Below are 10,058 nucleotides of genomic sequence, written 5' to 3' on the forward strand. Positions count from 1 at the left end.
TTTTCATCTCAACAAGTGTTATACGATAAGGTGCTAGGGGTATCGGTATGGTGCCTGGTTATAAGTCAATGTAAAACTCGACCTCTCTCACTGAAGGTAAACCTGGTATGTCCTATAAGACATCATGATACTCTGAGACCACTCATGTCTCACTCAAATCTGCACCTCGATCCCGTCTCATCACCTCCTCGATGTATGCTAGAAATGAATCCGCATTTTGGTTACCCTATGGAGTTGCTACAAACCACACAAATGTATCGAATACTCACGAAATGACTGTCTTCACCAACAGTCGATACTAACGTGGTATAAAAATAATCAATCCATACCAAAACATCACATCAAGCCTGGGTATGTATGCAAAATGGATTAACCAACTTTGAACTTAGACTCATCTAAGCTGATAATACATCTCCTATAAATACTCTCTAAGAGGTATGCCTCTCCCAAAGTAAAGAAGGCTGAAAAGGATCGTCTAGAGAATGTGTAACTAACCGAAGGCTATCCATGATAATATATTGTGAAGTTCCTATTAGGTCTCATGTTATGAGCCTACATCTTCTAATCTTGTTTTGATTATTACAAACAATTCCTAATATTGTTTGTCTAGTATTTATATTTTCTTATTAGGTATTCAAGGTAAACAATATGTTAGAGGATGGATGGAATCAAGCATTCACGATAATATCCAATGGAGGTTGGCGAGATTGTGGAGTGAAGCTATGCATTCAAGTCAAGATCCAAGTTCAAGCTTCATCCGTAAGTTTACCAAGACAAGCATATTAAAGATCTATCAAGCTTTGGTTATTAGTTGTTTTGTAGCGTATATTGTGTGAATATATTTCAAGCTCAATATATATATATATATACACACACAATTTTGATTTTATTACAAAATAAGTTTATTTGAGAAAACAATGCAATATTGGTTTATTAATCTTGTTTACATTACATTCATGTTTTATAATGTTTATAAAAACATTTCATAAAGTTTACACATGTTCTTACATGTCAAACTTCATTTTTAAGATTCAACAAAAACATGTATTATGTATATTTTTGATAAACGTTAAGTTTTTACAAATATGAGGACCTTTTTGCAAAATTTATTTTTCAAACAAGTTTGTCAAAATGTTATAAACTATTTACAAAGTTTCACATTTTTTGGAATTTCTTTACTATTTTTTATAGAGCCTTGAAACTCAATTTCAAAATCGATTCAGGCTGGTAACCTATTATCAGTCGACTGGTCAGTCGGCTGATGACATCAGTCGACTGATGTGTCGACTGATGAAAGTGCCTACAATAATCAAAAGTCTCTGTTTTATTTTGGTCGACTGATAAAAGGTTATCAGTCGACTGATAAGCTGTCGATTGCCTGTAATGATCAGCTTATCAGTCGACTGATGAAACCCATCAGTCGACTCATAAGCCTTCCAACGACAAGTTATGTGTAGTTTCTAGATTTTTATTTTTAAGTTGTTTTGTCTTTTTCTCTGGGTTTTGGCTAATGTCTTGGGTGCCTATAAATACCCCAGTGTATTCAACTCTTAAGGTCAATCAAGAAAATTGTTTAATCAAGTTTTGAAAGAGTTTAGTTTGTGTTTAGGCATTGTTTTAAGTTTGTTTCAAAAGAGAAGTTTTTCACAAGGAGGAAGCTTTTGATTTCAACTGAGGAATTCATCCTCATCATCTATCTACAGCTCCTTGTGTTTATAGAGAAGATTTCTAACTCTTTTATCTAGCTTATTTATCTTTTGATTTTCATATTTATATCTTAGCTAGTTTTATTTGAGTTAGAATTTTATTGTTCTCATTTATCACTCACACCTCAATTGAGCTTTTAATATTATTCATACAATATATTGTTGGGTTGTGGTGAGTGATTTAGTAAGAGTGAGCTTCATAGTATTCTCATTCATTGTTAAAGAACAAATCATTGTACTTGAGATTCATTTGTGAGAATCACCTTGTAATACACATTTACACCAAGAGGCGTGTGTGGTGAGGACGTAGTCGATACCAAGAGGAGTGGCATCGGTAGTAAAGCCTAGAGAGAGATAGTAAAGCCGAGCACTAGAAGGAGGCGATACGTGAGGACCAATACTTGAGGTTGTAGTTTGTGTATGCATATTGTGAGAGATTTGTAGAGTTTTCGGTGAGCTAGAAAACCGAGTGTGTAGAGAAGTTCCCGCTTCCAAACTGGGTGTGTCGATAGTGGAGTTCTCCCCGGGAGTGGGTAGCGGAGACGTAGGACGGAAGATCCAAACTCCATGATCATATTATTGTTTTTGGATTGCTCTTTGTGTCCACTATTTGTTTATGTTGTTTCTTGTTTATTTTCCCCTTTGCATATATATCCTTGTATATATCTTATTTAATATCATCATTTTTAGGATATATTTGTTAATAACTTTTAATCGGCATTAATATCTAATAAGATTAGCAATAACCCTATTCATCCCCCCCCCCTCTAGGGTTCTTTCTATTGGTATTAGATCTTAGTGCTCTTTGATTTGACGTTTAACCACCTTGAGTTAAAGATCCCTTGTTCTTTTTATTGTTGTTAATCTTGTTTTGATATTCTCTTCTTGCTTGCATAATTTTATGGACATGCACGGTGCATCTAGACTTGGTTATGCTATTAACATTGCTCCTAGAATTAGTAATTTCCCCTATGAACAATGGTGTGCTAGATTTAACATTTTTGTTAAATCTACAAATATCGATATATGGGAAATTATTGAAGACGCTTATATTGTATCCACTATGGAGAAATCCAAGTGGAGTAATAATGATAATAGATTGTTTGCTATGAACAAGTCCTTGTTAAAATTTCTAATTGATGCATTTGGCTTATCTTTTGCTAACAAACTTGATTCTTTTGATAGTGCTTATACGTTATGGAAATTAATAGAAGTACATCAAGAGGACTTGGAGGCAATCCGATAACATTTGGAGGATTTGGCTTCAAGTTCAAAAGGAGCCTCATCTTCATGCATACGACCACTAGGCGATAGCCCTAGTGAGGTACGTGAGTCCGACAACGATAATGATTTTACTTTTGATGAGCTCGCACATGAATATGAAAAATTGTTGCATGACCATAAGAAATTAAAACATAACTTTAAAGAATTAAAAAGCAAGCATGTTCAATTGAAATCCGTTTATGAGTCCCTTGTATCTAAGTTTGATTTCATTGCAAATGAAAATGTTAATCTTAAAGAATGCAATGAAAATTTAAGATTGGATATTGCATGTTTGACTCATGATAAAAATAATGTCATGATAGAAGTAGAGGCTAATAAAAATAAATTAGATACTCTTATTTATTTTACTTCTTGTGACAATGCATATATTTTAAATGATGAGTTGAATCAAATAAAGAAACGCATGTCATCCTTAGATTCAACATTAAATACATGCATTGCCAACAATGAAAAGCTTAAGGACTTATGTACAAAGTCCCACAAAAATATTTCCAAGAAACCTATTCACTATGCACACAAGTATAACAAAATTTATAAGTGTTCAATTTTGGCCGTAAAGACCATACTGCTAAATTTTATTATAATGCACAAAAGCCTAACAAGCCTAATCATGTTTGTGCATCCCATCAAGATTCTCCATCTCATACACATATACACACACATAGTGATCATAAACATGCTCATGTGTATAAGTGTGAATTTTGTGGTCGTTTTGATCATTTGGCCAAGTATTATTTTGATTTAAAAAGGAACTATCTTTTGCCAAATGATTCTAAAATACCACGTGTTTAATTGCAATGTTTGTGGTAGATTTGGACATATTGTAAAATTTTGTTATGATTTGCAAAAAGCTTCTATGTTGCAAAATGTTCCAAATAGACCCATGTTTAAAAGTATTTCGCATTTGCAAAAAGCTTCAAATAATTTACTTTTTTTGCAAATGTTCCACGTGCACATCCACATGGTCAACATAAACAAATACATCATCTTCATTGCACTTATTGCAATCGAATGGGTCATTTGCATAATTATTGCTATGACCGGATCCGTGCATAAAATGTGGACAAAAGGGATCATAACCCTAGGGCTTTAAGCTTTAATGATAAGGGTCATGTCCCTAGACTCTTAGGTACCAAGAGTAATTGGATACCAAAACATGTTTAATGTTTAAGAATGAATTCTTTTGCTTTTTAGTTTTTCGTGTTCTTAAAGATGATTTCTATTTAAGTTTTATAAATAAAATTGAAAATAATTTTATACTTGGAATTTGATTTAAAAAGTTATCATTCATATTTTTTCATGATTCTCTTTCATAGATTTTCATGTTTTCATCCTTTATGAATTGATACAATTTTTATCAAGATGATTTTTTATGCTAAAACATCATTTTTGTTAGTATACCTTGTTTTCAATTTTTTAAGTTTGAACAATGTGCTTGTGTTTATGGGATCATTATAAAACACTCTTTTGATGATATTTATGTATTTGTGCTTATGGATCATCAATTAGTGCTTTATAATATACTCTTTATGTGGTTTGATCAAATTTGTCCAAGAAAGATTTCATTTTGTTGATCAAACGTCTTCCTTTTATCATACTTTTTTTAAGATTATATATGAGAGGTTTATTTTTTTAGCAACCCTCCGGATGTATTAATTCTTTGTTTCAAATTTTGTTTATCAGGCATTCATATGGGTTGAAATAAATTTTTCTTGTTTTTGTCGAAAATGAGTATATTGATCGATAAAAGTTATAAATGTTTCGACAAATTTCCTTTGTGATCATGTATATAGGAAAGATGTGTCCATTATCTACATTGATACAAAATAATTTTTTTTGTGGACATCTTTGCCTAACCTCTTTACTTAGATTTTTTTGTGGTTTGAGCATGATTGTCATTTGAATCATGTATTTGCTCAATCATCTTATCTTTGTTAAAATGATACTTTATGCCTTTCATGAATTCTCATTTGGTCTCTTTTTGGTATCATTTTTATTGCCTTTTTTTTGAATTTTTCATGAATAAGATTTTGGCTTTCATAAGTTTTCATAAATTTATACTTTGCTTTTCATGTGTTGAGACATCATTCTCATAATAATTTATTTCTATATGTTCTCAATCAATCATGATTTATGGTTTGATAACTTATGAATTTTCTTTTGGATTTATTGACAACACTACAACAGAAAAGCTAATCCGCGAGGAACAAGTTTGTCGTTGAAAGTCGAGATTTCCTCGCCGTAGTGTGTTGGCGAGGAAAAAACTTTGGTCACCATTTCCTCGCGGTAGGGTGGTCAAGAAAAGTTTCTGTGATGAATATTATAATTTCTCGCGAAATCCTTTCTGCGATAAATATATTCTTTTCTCGTTGTTACTCTTTAGCCTTGATATTTTTCCTCACTTAATCTCATACTTTTTTTATCGCTAAACTATAGTTTCCTCGCCAATGATATGTGAATAATATTTAATTTATATAATAAAAGTTCTAAAAAAAACTATTTTCATCGTTGTAAGTATCTTTCAGCGAGGAAACTGTTCCTCACCAAAGGTAAATCTTTAACGAGGAAATTGATTTTCTTCATTATATGTATCTTTTTCTCGTGAAAACAATTCCTTAGTAAAGGGACTCAAAGATGAGAAAATTTAAATTTGTCGTTGTAGGTAGTACCCCATATTCCTCGCCAAAGAAATTCAATTATGAGGAAATTTACATTTGTCGATATAGGTTATATGGTCTATAACAATGCTACAATATTTATTTTTTTTTGCAGAATCTACGTTGCACGCTATATAATATCGCATGTACACAATATTACACAACACCAAATCATATTCATATACAACACAATCTAATTATATTTCAATATCAAATATAATTATATTCAAATAATACATTAACCAAAATACTAGAGAGATGTATAAATTGTTTACATAGATAATAAAAAATACAATTCTTTACATAACTTGATGAACTTTGTATAATTTATAGAATTCAATTTCATTTACTCTGCCAAGTTGTTGAAGCATCATTAGGCCGAATGCTACCTGTGCATGGAAAGTCCTTCCATAAATACTTTTCTTTTGATAAAAATATATGATAAATACTGATTCATCTACATTCAGTGAGAAATATCATTAGAAAGGTTTCCTACAATAACTGAATGGATGTATCTGATCTGGAATAGGTCTTGAACTTTAGCCTTGGGAAAGAAAAATTAATATAGTTGGAGGGAAATTTGAGGATTTTGTGCTGGTAGTACCTCTGACATCAGAACCCAAGGAATAGGTCCCATTCCTATTGAGTGAAATCTTAAATAAATCTGTATCAAGAAGCAGCATAACAGAACTCATTAGGAATTTTAGAAAACCAAGCATTGAAGTAAGAGATCAAGAATTAAGATCAACATTCTAGTCTAGTTTAAAACATGATCTCAAATGGCTTATCTTAGTTAATATCGAAGTAGAAATTCCAAGTACCAAAAGTAAATGCATAATGGTTCAATTCAGTGAATTCCTATGGCAAAAATAAAATCAAACTTGCCATAAATAAAATCAAATTTCCACCCAAAAAGCTTGGACAATACAGTGAAAATATAAGAGTTCATCAATGTTTGAAATATGTCAGAAGAATAAATTTTGATATTTAGAAGATACAGGTGAAATAAACCTGAGATCAATTCAATGTGACTTATAGTTACAGGATATGAGTTCATATTCAAGCTTGACCTGTTAATATCGAGCAAATTTTTTTACAAACTCCATCTATAGATACTTACATACCTATTTAGTAGACACATGTTCTTTGTTCTTTGCTATTAAATTTGTCACTTATAATTACTGGTGGATGGGAGGAAACATATAAATGTCAGCTTAAATACTTTATGAATTATATAATACATAAAGTACTGCAGAAAAATTGATCTAGGTTACTAAGTAGAAACACTTTCAAGTTCAACCTATGAACCTATCTGGATGAATATATGCTTATTTGCTTTGAGTTAAAAAAATCTTATTCTAAGATCTCAAATTATTCATGATACCCGTCCTGTTTTACAAATTCAAGTTGACTTGTATTACTAGTTCATAAGACTCGTGTCAGTTCGTTCACTTTGATGTTCGACTGAGCATATGTTTCTCATAATTACATTATACGTATGAGAACCACTATTTATACTAGGAAACTATTGGTAAAAACTGATAGAGGATTTTTTTTTTTTTTTTGATCCTACTCAAGTTGACCATTTTACTAGGAAACTATTGGTAAAAACTGATAGAGGAAATGAAGCCACAACGCAAAATGCAAAAAGAAGACGAAAGGAATCTGTAAGTCTATGTCAAGTATGTATGAGTCCAGCATCTATCTTTTTCAACTACACAATAAATTACAGTCTAAGTAATTTGAATAATACTTAAACCACAAATTAAGAAAATTGAAATTACACCCTCTATTCATAGCAAGTCTAAAAGTTTCTAATTATTTTGTGCGAGACATTATGAAACTCACTTGACGAGGGTCTGGACAAGTTGCCGGATTGATTTTGATTTGTGCTTGTACAGAGCATTCATGGACTTCCCAAATTTTGTAGCCTAAGGTTCAAAGGTAATAATCCAATAAGAAATCGATAATGGCACAAGTCGAGAAATACAAGACTTTAAAAGTTAATAAGGAAAAAAATGGAATCATACACTGAGGGTTTCTATTGAGAGCTCCATCAATTGCAGCCTCCTTAATGATTTGGATAGAACATTTTCAGACTGCAAAGAAAACAAAATTTGCCAGAGAAAACTCTTATTCTCTACTATAATGAACTATGCAATTCAAAAAACTCTAATACCAACTTCAAGCCCTTAACTTCCAATTGAAGAAAAGCTAATCATCTGTTCACAACCATATTGTACCAATACCAATAATGTCTAGTATGAAGAAGGAAAAAATATCCAACAGCAACCCATAGTTATGTTATTTCTAGTCGCAATAAATTTTCAAGCAATTGAATTAGCATGGAAAATCACCAAATAGGAAAATGATACCATGTAACAACATTCCCGTGGTCACTTTGTGATTCATATTTAAACAATCCAAAACAGAAGAATAATTCAACTAGAACAATCAAATATTTTGATAGAAGAACTACAAAGATTCCCGAATTAATATTCTGAGATCGAATCTATCCAAAGGAGTTGTAGAAAATAGAATGATTAGGATAAGCCCATGGTGATTAACATTCAAGCCCCCTTGTGCCTTTACTCACTTAAGGTTGATAGCTAGTTCTTTGTTCTCTTTCATAACCTTTGCCTATAAGCTTGCAAGCATTCCTCCGAATCCATTTCAAATACTTCATATTTAGAATCATGTCAGTTATCGGTTGTTCAGCAAGCACAACATCATGTCAACAATGTCTTCATAATGAACATTAAATATATACTAAACAAGTTTAAAATTGATTATCAGTATTTCCCAGCATTTCCCAGCATTTGATGTCACATTTAAGCTCAGAAACATTATGATAGTTTCAGACAATAGGCAAAGATTTCAAAACTATCCGCCACACATCGGATAGCAAACAAAACCAACCACTAAGAGCAAAGAACACAATAAAATGAGCAAAATTAACAACAAAAGTAGAATACCTTTGTTCCAATTACCAAATTGCTCCAATTTCCCCTCACACAAGGTCAATCTCTCCTACGATTTAAACCCACATGCTTAATTATCAATCTCTTAGCAGAAAACAACTAAACCCACAAAAATCAAGATAAATTCTTACAATCTCAGTCTTGATAGGATGATCATCTGGTCGAATTCCAATGCACCTCAATCTCACTGCTCAAAGGAAAAAGAAAAAAAAGATTTTTTTTTATGAAAGCCAAAGAATCAATGAGCTCGGGTTAGGGTTTTATACCTGCCAACAGAGAGGAAGCGGACTGGGCGAGCACGAGGAAAGCACTTGTCCGCTGGAGCGACGACAGCTCGTCGAGGACTCCGGGCTCTGTCGCCGACAAGAACCTGAGGAGATTCATTTGGAGATCGCCGACGCAATCTAGGGTTTCTTTGATTGAATCCACTACCGATTCTAGCACCACCATTCTTTTTGAGGCGAAGCGTGAGATTTGAAATCGAGCTGCAAGAAATCAATTTTGGGGGTTTTTTGTATAAATGGTGGTTCTGTTAGGGTTTTGCTCGAAAAGGTAAGGTTGGAGGGGGTGAGGGAGGAGAAGGTGGTGGAGTCGAGGGGGAGGGGGAGGCGAAGAATGCGGGCTCTTGGCGGGACCAGTAGCGGAGGAGGGAGGCCAAGAGGGACAGCGGGCTCGAGCGGTAGCTAGGCCTAGTCACGGAGAAGGAGGTGAGAGGGGAGGAGCGTGAGTCAGAGCGGAGGAGGATGAGAATTGGGGATCTGAATAGTTTCTAGGTTTTTAAAGAGCGGTGAAATGAAAATTTAGGGGGGAACTGTGGTGCTCGGTCTCAAAACCAAAATATCGGACCCATTCCGTCCAGGATGTCAATCTAGATGGAAAATTCACTTATGGGTTTCCTTAAACCAGATGGAATTATATTCCGTCTAGGTTGTTCTGTATAGTTTGTTTGATTTTCTACTAGTGCTAAGAAAAGAAAATACATCGAAACATAAAAAAAATGAAACTGAATCACAACATCATCCCTTACATAGCCCATAATTATCTTTTGTTGTTAACCATGGTAACAATTGATCATGTACGCTGCTAAAAAAAGTGGATCTTAACTCAAACTATACTTAATAATGATCATTTCAAAATACAACATACTATTTGAATAATACCAATAATATAGTCAGTCAATAACAAGTATAGTTCCTTTTGCCACCAATAGGAGGTTGCTTATGCTGATAAAATTTTGTGGATCTTTTCTGATTTAAAAACACATGTAGATATCACCCCTTTAATATTTATTGTAATATACAATTGCAGTGTTGCTTGGTGCAAAACAACCTCTTAGCTTGAACTATGAGGCTCAGAGGCATATCCAAGACTGTTAAAGCATGCAAAAACATGATATACTAGCAACAAAAGATTAAACAACTTGTCAACAT

At 33.0% G+C, this 10,058-nt stretch overlaps 1 long non-coding RNA gene across 1 annotated transcript; it reads right to left on the bottom strand.

The window, feature by feature from the left end:
* On the bottom strand, positions 7,687–8,813 carry LOC109839892. Its single transcript, XR_002246758.1, has 3 exons — positions 8,760–8,813; positions 8,623–8,677; positions 7,687–7,746 (listed from the first exon to the last, which is right to left on the bottom strand). It is a non-coding gene; the product is annotated as an uncharacterized LOC109839892 (long non-coding RNA).

The sequence above is a fragment of the Asparagus officinalis genome, chromosome 5 (genome assembly GCF_001876935.1).
Source record: "Asparagus officinalis chromosome 5, Aspof.V1, whole genome shotgun sequence".
In the NCBI taxonomy this organism is placed as follows: domain Eukaryota; kingdom Viridiplantae; phylum Streptophyta; class Magnoliopsida; order Asparagales; family Asparagaceae; genus Asparagus; species Asparagus officinalis.